Genomic DNA, 12,255 nt, shown 5'->3' with positions numbered 1-12,255 from the left:
CTTGGGTGCCCGTACACGAATGCAAGAAGCCTGGGAAACAAGAAGGAAGAATTGGAAGTCCTGGCACAGTCAGGGAACTATGATGTGATTGGAATAACAGAGACTCAGTGAGGTAACTCACATGACTGGAGCACTGTCATGGATGGATATAAACTGTTCAGGAAGGACAGGAGGGGGAGAAAAGGTGCAGGAGCTGCACTGTATGTAAGGGAGTAGTATGATTGCTCAGAGGTCCAGTACAAAACTGAAGAAAAGCCTGTTGAGAGTCTTTGAGTTAAGTTTAGAGGCGAGAGCAACAAGGGTAATGTCGTGGTTGGCATTTGCTACAGATCACCAGACCAGGAGGATGAGGCTCTCTTTGGACAACTAATAGTTTCCAGATCACAGGTCCTGGTTCTCATGGGGGCACTTCAATCACCCTGACATCTTCTGGGAGAGCAATACAGCAGTGCACAGACAATCCAGGAAGTTTTTGGAGAGAGCTGGGGACAACTTCCTGGTGCAAGTGCTGGAGGAACCAACTATTGGCCATGCTCCTATTGACCTGCTGCTCACAAACAGGGAAGAATTGGTAGGGGAAGTAGAAGTGGGTGGCAACCTGAGCAGCAGTGACCATGAGATGGTTGAGTTCAGGATCCTGACAAAAAGAAGAAAGGAGAGCAGCAGAATATGGGCCCTGGACTTCAGAAAAGCAGACCGACTCCCTCAGGGAACTGATGGGCAGAATCCCTTGGAAGGCTAATATGAGGGGGAAAGGAGTTCAGGAGAGCTGGCTGTATTTTAAAGAAGCCTTATTGAGGGTGAATTAACAAACCATCCCAATGTGCAGAGAGAATAGCAAATATGGCAGGCGACCAGCTTGGCTTAACAGAGAAATCTTTGGTGAGCTTAAACACAAAAAGGAAGCTTACAAGAAGTGGAAACTTGGACAGATGACTAGGGAGGTGTATAAAAATATTGCTTGAGCAAGCAGGAATGTAATCAGGAAAGCCAAAACACAATTGGAATTGCAGCTAGGCAGGGGTGTGAACGGTAACAAGGTTTCTACAGGTATGTTAGCAACAAGAAGGTGGTCAGGGAAAGTGTAGGACCCTTGCTGAATGAGAGAGGCAACCTAGTGACAGATGATGTGGAAAAAGCTGAAGTACTCAATGCTTTTTTTGCCTTGGTCTTCACAGACAAGGTCAGCTCCCAGACTGCTGCACTGGGCAGCACAGTATGGGAAGGAGGTGAGCAGCCATCAGTGGTGAAAGAACAGATTAAGGACTATTTAGAAAAGCTGGACATGCACAAGTCCATGGGGCCAGATCTAATGCATCCGAGGGTGCTGAGGGAGCTGGCTGAAGTGCTTACATAGACATTGGCCATTATCTTTGAAAACTCATGGCGATCAGGGGAGCTCCTAGATGATTGGGAGAAAGGCAAATATAGTGCTCATGTTTAAAAAAGGGAAGATGGAGAATCTGGGGAACTACAGACCAGTCAGCTTCACCTCAGTCCTGGACAAAGCATGGAGCAGGTTCTCAAGGAATCAATTTTGATGATCTGGAACGGTCAACATAGATTCACCAAGGGCAAATCATGCCTGACCAACCTGATTGCCTTATGATGAGATAACTGGCTGTGGATATGGGGAAAGCGGTGGACATGATATATCTTGACTTTAGCAAAACTTTTGATAGGGTCTCCCACAGTATTCTTGCTAGCAAGTTTAAAAAAGTATGGATTGGATGGATTATAAGGTGGATAGAAAGCTGGCTAGATCATCAGGCTCAATGGGTAGTGATCAACAGCTTGATGTGTAGTTGGCAGCCGGTACCAAGCGGAGCACCCCAGGGGTCTGTCCAGAGGCCAGTTTTGCTCAACATCTTCATTAATGATCTGGATGATGGGATGGATTTCACCCTCAGCAAGTTCAGGGCTGACACTAAACTAGGGAGAGAGGTAGATGCACTGGAGGGTAGGGATAGGGTCCAGAGTGATTTAGATAAATTGGAGAATTGGGCTAAAAAAAATCTGAGGGTCAGCAAGGACAAGTGAAGAGTCCTGCACTTAGGATGGAAGAATCCCATGCACTGTTACTGGCTGAGGACTGACTGGCTAAGTGGCAGTTCTGCAAAAAAGGACCCAGGGATTACATTGGACAAGAAGCTGGATACGGATCAGTGTGCCCTTGTTGCCAAGAAGGCTAACTGGATATTGGGCTGCATTAGTGGGAGCATTGCCAGCAGATTGAGGGAAGTGATTATTCCCCTCTATTTGGCACTGGTGAGGCCACATCTGGAGTATTGCGTCGAGTTTTGGGCCCCCTTACTACGGAAAGGATGTGGAAAATTAGAGAGAGTCCAGCAGAGGGCAACAAAAGTGATCAGGGGCTGGGGCACACGACTTATGAGAAGAGGCAGCCTGAGGGAACTGGGCTTATTTAGTCTGCAGACGAGAAGAGTGAGAAGGGATTTGATAGCAGCCTTCAACTACCTGAATGGGGGTTCCAAAGTGAATGGAGCTAGGCTGTTTCTCAGTGGTGGCAGATTGCAGAACAAGAAGCAATGGTCTCAAGTTGCAGTGGGAAAGGTTTAGGTTAAATATTAGGAAACACTATTTCACTAGGAGGGTGGTGAAGCACTGGAACAGGTTACTTAGGGTGGTGGTGGAATCTCCATCCTTAGAGGTTTAAGACCCAGCTTGATAAAGACCAGGCTGGGATGATTTAGTTGGGGTTGGTCCTGCTTTAAACAGGGGGTTGGACTAGATGACTTCCTGAGGTCTCGTCCATCCCTGATCATTTATGAATCGCCTACCTTTATATTTTCCCATCAAGATTTGGGATTGGCTGGCATGGGTACCAATGCTAGCAGTGACTATTTAAGGATATATCAGCCTCTTGAGTTCTATCTGAGTAGCTCAGCTATGCATTGGACATATGAGCACAGTTGTATCAAAAAGGCAGCAGTCTTGCCATGGCTCATTATATTATTGCAAGTACTTCCCATTTCTTTGAATCTCTATTCTGAGTCAAGGTAGAAAATGTTTCATACATTATATGATGACTGTTTCCGAAGGGAAAGCAATACCATTTAACCCACATCTAACAAAAACTATCAAGTGACTGGCACCTTGCTTCATTGAGCGCTCTGGGGGGAAAAAAATGTCACATCATTACAAACACTGGGGGAGGGGGCAATTCTGTCCTTAAATACACAGGAACCTATATATCCCATACATAACTGCTTTCAGATCTCTCTCTCTCTCTCAATACAGATATAGATATCTATATAACAGCAAGTATGGACTGATGGATCTGAGAGCAGATTTAGTTGCCAATCCAGCACACACTTATGAATGTACTTAATATTGCACAAGTAAGAAATCCCATTGAAGTAATACAATTAAACCTGGAATTAAGTGTTGCAGGACCTGGATTTTAGTGAGTATTGTCTTTTTTTTGTTTCAAAAACAAACTCACAACTCATCTATTACCAGGAACGGGGAGGACACCAACAACAACTTAACCAGGGAAATGAAAGGAAGGGAATCTGTAGGATAAAAATGGCAGAAACAGTCTGAATAATATAAAAAGTGATCCAAACTTTTGCCCAAAACTCAGAATGAACCTGAATTATTCTTTTTAAATTTTACTTAAACGTTTATGCATATCTTTGCTTCCTTCCTTTGGCAATAACCAGAAGGAACTATTGGAATAACATGCTGATTCTAGTTCACATTTAAACAGGACCACGAGGAATGGTGGCTCTTCTTCCTTCTCCTCCACAGTGCTGACAGGGCACTAGTGCAAATCCTATGGGGTAGGGAATCACTGCTGTTAAGTGAGTTGAGTGCTACTGAACAGTGGCAGATTGACAGCCTTGGAGAAAGAAATTCCCTGTTTAGTTACTGAACAGGTACAGCACAGGCACTGGTAGTGCAAGCTCCCTCACATGGTCATAGTAATTTGCCACAACTCTGTTCCAAAGGGTCAGTGTTACTATAGTTACTAGACCCAGGCAATCACTGGCCTAACAATGGTGCTAATTTCTTCCAACTGTTCTCTATGAACTGGCTGGAGAACCCCAGGTAACTTCATATAGGTTATCAAACAACCACCCCATAGCAATGACTTTTGGTTGCTATCACACCTATGCATACCTGTCCCTTACCAAACTATTCACCATCTATTATTAATCTTCATTCTCCGTCTGATTTTTTTTTAAACAGTTTGTCCCAATGTGTTTTTTCCCCCTCCATTCACTGGAAGATTTAATGATGTGTGAAAAACCATGAATCCTCTTTGAACAAGTTCTGAGAAATCTTCTGACAGTACATCAGTGGCAGGAATAAAGCAATGGAGCGAGGTGAATATGCAATACACTGCAACTGGAGCCAATGTAAGATGTCATTCTGCCATTAGAGAAATGCAAAGAATCCTTAATGACAACAGGATAAGGCCCATATATGTCATTTGATATCCAGTGCAGAGCTTCGCACACATGAGTTTATGAATCTGTTGAAGGGGAACCAGATTTGTCACCATAAGACAATTGACCACTCTTTGTAAGAAAAGATCAAACAGATGAATAACACTATGCACCATATAAATTTGGATAAAACATGTAATATGCCAATAAAAATAGCAGGAATAGGAGAGGAACTTGCCAGCCAAAGGGTGCCTTGTATAGACCACAGAAACAAGACTAGAAAACTAACACAAATCAAGGCAATTTTGTCCATAAAAATCCTCAATATAAAATAGGGAACATCACTGAATTGGTATCTAGAAGATAATGTTTAAAATCCAGTTACAGAAATACAAAACAGAATATTAGGACTAATCTAACAAAATAGAACAGATTCATAAAACTGGAGCAGTACTTCGCTAGTTTCAGCATCCTGGTTGGGAGAGGGAAGTACTGAATAGTGTGGCACATTACAGTTTAAGCAGGGTAGAATAGCATAATTGGTATGCCTTATCTTTTTCTTTGTGAGAAATGCCGTATAGTATAATAGTTACCATAAGATAATGGTTCCCTTTAGAATGCAAACTTTTGGGCCACATCCTCTGCTAGCATAGGTCCACTAACCTCAGTGGTATTACACCACCAGAGATTTTGGTCCTCTAAAAGGTAAATATGTCACTGAAACTCAGAGGATTAGTTTGTTTCAGTGTGGCTGAGCCACACAAGATTGCCTCTCATGGTTTTCAAGCAGCCTGAGGAGCATGTGGCAAAGCTTAAGAGACTACAAAGATGAAAACCACAGCTTACTGCTGGGGAAGAGTTTGCTTATGAATTCAGAATTGTACTTTGTACGCAGACAGTCTATATGGAAAGTTGAATAGCATCATTAGAGAGACAATTTGTTTTCCTTTATAGTATTTTGCTGCTGTTTATAAGGCAAAGATAACTTCAGTAGAAAGAAAAGTACAAGGAGCAGCCACTTAATTTATTATGAGATGAAATTCTTAATAGTTCAACCTAGTGGAAAGGCTCATTTCTTTGACACTATGGCGGGCCTGGCACCTCACCACCCCTTTGGGGCGGTGGGGGATGGCTGTCAGAACATTGCCACTCCCAAGTTCATGTGCTCACTTCTCTGTGGGCAGCCTGATGAGGCCTAATGGCCTCCCTCCATGCAATCATCCTTTAGTCAGGGTCATGTGCCCTAACGGCCAGAGTCCATATAAATCTCTCTCCCAGCATCCAAGCAGTGTGCCCAGTGGCCAGAGTCCATATATCCCCCCCTCGCAGGTGGGATAGTGTGGCCTAGTGGCCAGAGTCTGTGCAACTTGCCCCAAACATCCAGGCAGTGTGGCCCAAAGGCCAGGGTCCATATAAATCGCCCCTAGTGTTGGAGCAATGTGGCCTAATGGCCAGAGTCCACATAATCCCCCTTGTTAGCGGAGTAGTGCAGCCTAGCGGCCAGAGTTCATATGATTCCCATGCTGGGCCACCCCCCTGACTGGGGGTGGGAGGGACAGGTGGCTGGGAGGGGTAGGGAACCACCCTCTCCACTGGGTCCCAACCCAGGGCCTGGTAGTGGCAAGTTCCCCTTGCCACAGGCTCAGTGGGGAGCTGCCCGAAACACGCCAAGCCTCTGAGTAGCTCTAACACCATTTTCCTCTAAAGTTCCCCTGGGTCACTTCCTACCATAACTTCTGGGTCCTCCATTTCAGGGGGTTCTGTTCCCCTTCTGTTATGTACTCTGTCTGAGCATCGGGGTGCATCCCAGCTTGTCTGGCTTCCAGATCCCAGAGTGCAGGCTGTCCCTCCTCGGGAGCTCATGGCATGCCTCCTTCCCCTCCAACAGTCAGCCCAAACTGAGCAACTTTGCAGGCTTTTATACCTGTTCTCCAGGTAGAGCATGCCCAGCAGAGCCTCAGGGGAATGGCTTCCTCTGCTACGAAGGAAGGGTTAACTCCTGCAGTACCAGTGCGGTACCGCTCTGCCCTGTGGTCAGCTGGCCTACAACAAATTTAAATCTCATGACAGAGCCTTGTGATCTTCAACCCCCAGTTTTTATTATATTAAGGGACAATAATTCTGGTGACAAACTAGCATAAAGCAGCAGCTAGCAAAATACAAAATATGTTGCACCCAGGAAACACATTTTATGTTTCCTTAACAACTTAAAGATAAAACTGTGTGTCACTACTTATGCATTTTTCATAAACATGAACTTTAATGAAAAATGAACATAAATCTTACATTTAAATGTGTAGTTTGACCATCCTGAGACAATTGAATAATTGGTAATGATTGTCACCAAACAATAAATCACACAACCATAGAGCTTTCTTGTCTGCTGACAGATGTTTGGAATGAAAGACTTGGTTTTCCTTTAAGATTCAATCAGGAATTACATAAAGGTGAAAGAGTCTTTCTGCTGCTTTCTCGCTGGTCAGTTGTAGTATTTCTGCATTAGAAACAATGCTGTCTTCCTGGCAGTTTTACATATTTTGGAATTTCAAATTTTCTGAACATTTTAATGAAAATGAAGAGCAAAAGTCCAGACTTTCAGCTGGCGTAAATCAGGCACAACTTTACTGACTTTGGTGTCACTATGCTGATCTATGCTAACTGAGGGCCTAGCCCCAAATATTTGAAAAGGTAGTTCCTGCATTGGGACAGCCTCTGCTCTTACAGCAAAACAAATGCAAATAGAGAGCAGGCTAGGAAGAGATATCAGAAGCTGTGGCTGAAAAAAGAATTGAAAATTTAAAAGCAAGCTGGGGAGGTCAAGAGCAGGTGAGCAGAAGATGCATGCAACAGAGATGGGCATTTTTCTAACAATCATTCCATTGTTATAATTAATAACCATTTCTTGTGTAATAACTCCAGACAAGAGTCTTCATTTGTCAGTCAATATGACCTAAAGTTTCAAAAGACTAGATTCTTACATGGGTGAGGACTGCAAGGGGAGAGATTAAGGTGCCTTCCTAACTTTTGAGTAGCCCACAGAATTGCAGTCCCTGTGCTTAGTGATATACAGGGACTAGAGCTAGAGATAACTTAGGTCTGATCATCAGAGGCGTTCAATATGTGGTCAAATTCTTGTGGCTTCTCTAATTTGCCCTGGGGGCTGTTCTGGCTCCTGGATGCCCCCATGCTTCGGGGAAGTAAAAGTGATTGAGAACCATATTTGTATAGTTCCTTTTCAAATAGCTGCTCTGTTGTGATGCCTGCTCAGTTCAATGAAGGATGTGGAAGCCTTTGAAAATGTATTTGCCTACACTGTACAGTATGTCAGAGAAGCCAGAATTCAATTATTCTTAAAAATCTAATCTGTTTGAACTAATTATGTAGAATCCAGCAGGTTTACACAAATGAGAGCTATGTTTTTAATATATTTACTGTGACTATGTAGCTGTTCTGCCTCCATTTCAAAAGGCTTCTTCTTCCTATATAGAACAGAACACCTTCAGGAATGCTAAAGGAAACACCACAAATAATACAGCTCAAGGCTGGGATTACAAGACTGATTTAAATAAATGACTTCAAGGGAACTACTCCTGGGTGTAAGGGCTACTCATGTGAGTAAGAGCTTCAGGTTCGCGCCCTATAACAGTGAGAATTACATTTATTTTCAAAATAACTAGATCATAAAATTAAGTTTACTTTTAGATTTTACACCCTTTAAAATTTGATATAAAACATTAAAGACTGAAAAGATGTCATATCAAGACCAACTATTCTTGACAGGTAGGTTTGTTTCCGTTTATACAGTAAAATATCCACTTGTTACACTTTTCATAAGCAAGAAAATGAAATTATTCTCAAACTATTCTCTCCCAACCTCCCCCTCACATGATTAAAACATATTTGCAAAAAGTATTTATTGGATAGATACATTCTGTGTATAACAGACTTTATTGTGATACCAGAAGCAAGATAGAGATACATCTATTTCAAAGTACTTAGCAAGGCCATTGGTGTAGAAGGCATCACCAACAGAATTTGGACGTTCATGATGCCTTGCAAAGGTTTACATGCATGTAAAATTGTTGATTAGCGGACTCACATTCTGATCTCCTTTTAATACCAGTGGAGTTACTCTATATTTAAACTACTGTCATGGAGCTCAGAATCTGTCCCCAGATACTTTATTAAAACTCCTAATACCTTACTAAAGGGCAAATGCTGTCCCCTGCTCTGAGTGATGTGGAAATGCTGACTCCTCTGCACTGGGAAGGCAGAGAATGGATTTATGCGCAGGGAACTCTGTACTCCCCTTCTCCCTCTGCAATGCACCATGGAGTTCTACATGTGTGGTGGAGGAACAGACAGTAGATCCTCAGCTATGCAAATCCACAGATGCAAACCATACATAGGGCATGTGTAGGGATCAAAACTGCCACTAGATTCAATTTGGCTGTAGAGAGGAAAGTAGTGCAACTGCACAGATGCTTCACATTATATCTCTGGGTTAGGGTATGAAACTTGTCTTCCCTATAAAGAAGCAGGTTTGGGTCACTGGGTTTCAGTGAATTATCACACTAGAGTTTCTAGTTCATGTATAATTTTGTTGTCAAATTTGGTGGTGCCTGCATTAAAATATGATAAAGAATATCATTTTAAAGTAATGGTCTGAGGGAGAAATGGTCTGAGGTAAACAGGATGAAGTTCAATAAAGATAAATGCAAAGTGCTCCACCTAGGAAGGAACAATCAGTTTCACACATACAGAATGGGAAGAGACTGTCTAGGAAGGAGTATGGCAGAAAGAGATCTAGGGGTCATAGTAGACCACAAGCTTAATATGAGTCAACAGTGTGATACTGTTGCAAAAAAAGCAAACGTGATTCTGGGATGCATTAACAGGTGTGTTGTGAACAAGACATGAGAAGTCATTCTTCCGCTTTACTCTGCGCTGGTTAGGCCTCAACTGGAGTATTGTGTCCAGTTCTGGGCACCACATTTCAAGAAAGATGTGGAGAAATTGGAGAGGGTCCAGAGAAGAGCAACAAGAATGATTAAAGGTCTTGAGAACATGACCTATGAAGGAAGGCTGAAGGAATTGGGTTTGTTTAGTTTGGAAAAGAGAAGACTGAGAGGGGACCTGATAGCAGTTTTCAGGTATCTAAAAGGGTGTCATCAGGAGGAGGGAGAAAACTTGTTCACCTTAGCCTCCAATGATAGAACAAGAAGCAATGGGCTTAAACTGCAGCAAGGGAGATTTAGGTTGGACATTAAGAAAAAAGTTCCTAACTGTCAGGGTAGTTAAACACTGGAATAAATTGCCTCGGGAGGTTGTGGAATCTCCATCTCTGGAGATATTTAAGAGTAGGTTAGATAAATGTCTGTTAGGGATGGTCTAGACAGTATTTCGTCCTGCCATGAGGGCAGGGGACTGGACTCGATGACCTCTCGAGGTCCCTTCCAGTCCTAGAGTCTATGAGTCTATCTAGACCCCAAATCAGGAAGTACTTGACTCTATGTCTAAAGTTGAGAATTTGTTTAAGCACTATCTGGATGTAAGCACATGCTTAATGTTTGCCTGAACCAGGGTCCACTGATTAAACTCACCGAGGGCTTCAAAAACCTAAAATCAGCTCAAGATGCAAGAAATGTTGTTTGTTTTAGGCAACAAATGTTGATTTTCTTTTAATTAATAAAATGAAAAACAATTGTATTACACCAATTTAGCTATAGCTAATGAGTCTGTGCATACATTTAAAAGAAAGTAATAAATATGAAAAAATTGGGGTTTGTAAGAATGTCTCCATTATAAGCCAACTTCATTCAGTAGTTGCAATTTTATATCACAAGGCACAGGGGAAATTAATTAAATTTAATAGACACTGTAGCTTCTAGACTAGGATGTGCTGTACTTTAAATCATCAGCATTGAAAAGTATAGTAATACAGTTCATTCAGAAGCAAATGTTTGACAGTAAATGCAATTATTTTAAGTTTTTTTTCAGGTATGACAGAATTGTCTGCACTTATAATTCAGGGTCTCAGTCTTATACTACCGTTTACAAAGGTTGCTGTGCACATCACATGCATAAACCTGGACTACTCATGAGTTAGTTAATTCCCTGAATGTGTTTCAACAATTGTTCTACAATATTAATGATATTTTATTAAAACATTAATATAAAGACCTTGATTACTGAAAGGAAAGTCAATAATTCTGAAGATTAGTTTTATGTAAAATAAAGTGCTTCAAACATTGTTGTTCTAAATTTAAAAGACTAATTGAATCCCTGAGAGATTATATTTCTAATATATAAATATAAGAGTATTAGTATAAAATGCTCATCTTTATTATTTCTTAATTTACTGCTGTGAATTTTAACTATTGAGTTAATCACATGTATTCTCTCATATAATTAAATGTTATCTTGTTTGATACTGGTGCTAGTAAGAGGCAATTTGGGATAACTGTGGAATAAGGTCTACAGCTCCAGCTGTTTGCAGGACTTATGTAATACCAGATGTGAAATTGGTGCATCTGTAGTCAGTCCTCTCTTGTGGATTGCAAGTGATCAAACAGGCAAAACCATAATGACAGGATGATTAGACAGGTTTAGCAGAAAGGGAATTGCTCAAGACATTCGTGAATTACTGTAAGCCACACACAGTGAAGAAAAATGTATTTATTACAATTTCATTAAATGCAAAACCATATCTTAAATTTGAGAGTTAATGATGTTAACCTGGAATTCATACAATTATTTTCATGTGTTAAGTACTTTTTAGATGATAAAATAACTGAACCTTTTTAAAAGCATACAGAATGAGTGCACTATGAAGTACATTTCCATTTTTAAACACATGTATTTTAATTAGATAGCATGCTTTAAAAATATCCTCAAATAAATGTTTCTCAAACTTAGGTAGTCCATGCAGTTACATATTCAAATGTCTTGCAGTGTGTAAAACATGGGAGCCAGTAAAACTAGTTGAGGCATCAACCATATTTTGCCTTCTCTGTAGCTAGAGCCAATCTGCGGATGTTTGCTATGCAACCAGCTGCTGCTTCTTGTAGGGTTTCATCTGTAGAGCCCACCATACCCAGTAGAAGCTAGTAAAATAAAATCATACAGAAAATATAAAATGGATACACTTAAATTACTGAATTAAATTTAAAATCATATATACACACACTCATATGTATACACACCCTCATATTAACACATTCATATAAGCAAATAAGAAGACTTTTTGAATTTTAAATTAAGAAATAATACAAATCTTGTTAGTTCAATTCTTATAAGGAATCCTGACATATTTTCTGTCACATTCATGACAGTGATACTGCTTTTTCTGATCTTGGGTTCTCTCTTGGATTTTTTTCTCATTTGCAGAACAATTTTCATTGAAATTACTAAATTTTCTTTGATAAATTATGAGAACAAATCATATTTGATATTTTTTATGTAAGTAGCTATGTGCTCTGTTTTAGACTTTCCTCCTGTGATTGGATCCATGTGAATGAATCCTTGTACCCAAGAACCACCACACTAACAGTCCACCCATATTCATCTAGTTGAGGGATCCAAATCTTAAAATGTAATTCTTTAGACATGTTTCAAAAAGAAAACAATTTAGAGGCAGATTCTGTCCTTTGTTCAAGTTGAATAGAACTTAATTCTGTGTAGTCCAATTGTTTTCAATGGAAATTCTCTTTGAATAAGGCACTACTCAAAAGAAGGGTGATAAAATTGGGTCTTTATAGATAAGAAAACATTGTTACATATCAGCAAATGACTGATCATAGTTCTATTTCCTTATTTTTAATGTATTACAAGTCAGTGA

At 40.7% G+C, this 12,255-nt stretch overlaps 1 protein-coding gene across 1 annotated transcript in view; it reads right to left on the bottom strand.

The window, feature by feature from the left end:
* Positions 1 to 11,078: 11,078 nt before the first annotated feature.
* Positions 11,079 to 12,255, bottom strand: part of ARMC4 (armadillo repeat containing 4) — a 160,183-nt gene continuing 159,006 nt past the window's right edge. Inside the window, 1 exon segment of the mRNA XM_030550281.1 lies at positions 11,079 to 11,521. The gene's annotated coding sequence lies outside the window, so the exon portion shown is untranslated.

The sequence above is a fragment of the Gopherus evgoodei genome, chromosome 2 (assembly GCF_007399415.2).
Source record: "Gopherus evgoodei ecotype Sinaloan lineage chromosome 2, rGopEvg1_v1.p, whole genome shotgun sequence".
NCBI classification, from domain to species: domain Eukaryota; kingdom Metazoa; phylum Chordata; order Testudines; family Testudinidae; genus Gopherus; species Gopherus evgoodei.
The sequence above is the reverse complement of the archived record's forward strand: the minus strand, read 5'-3'. Positions and strand labels throughout refer to the sequence as shown.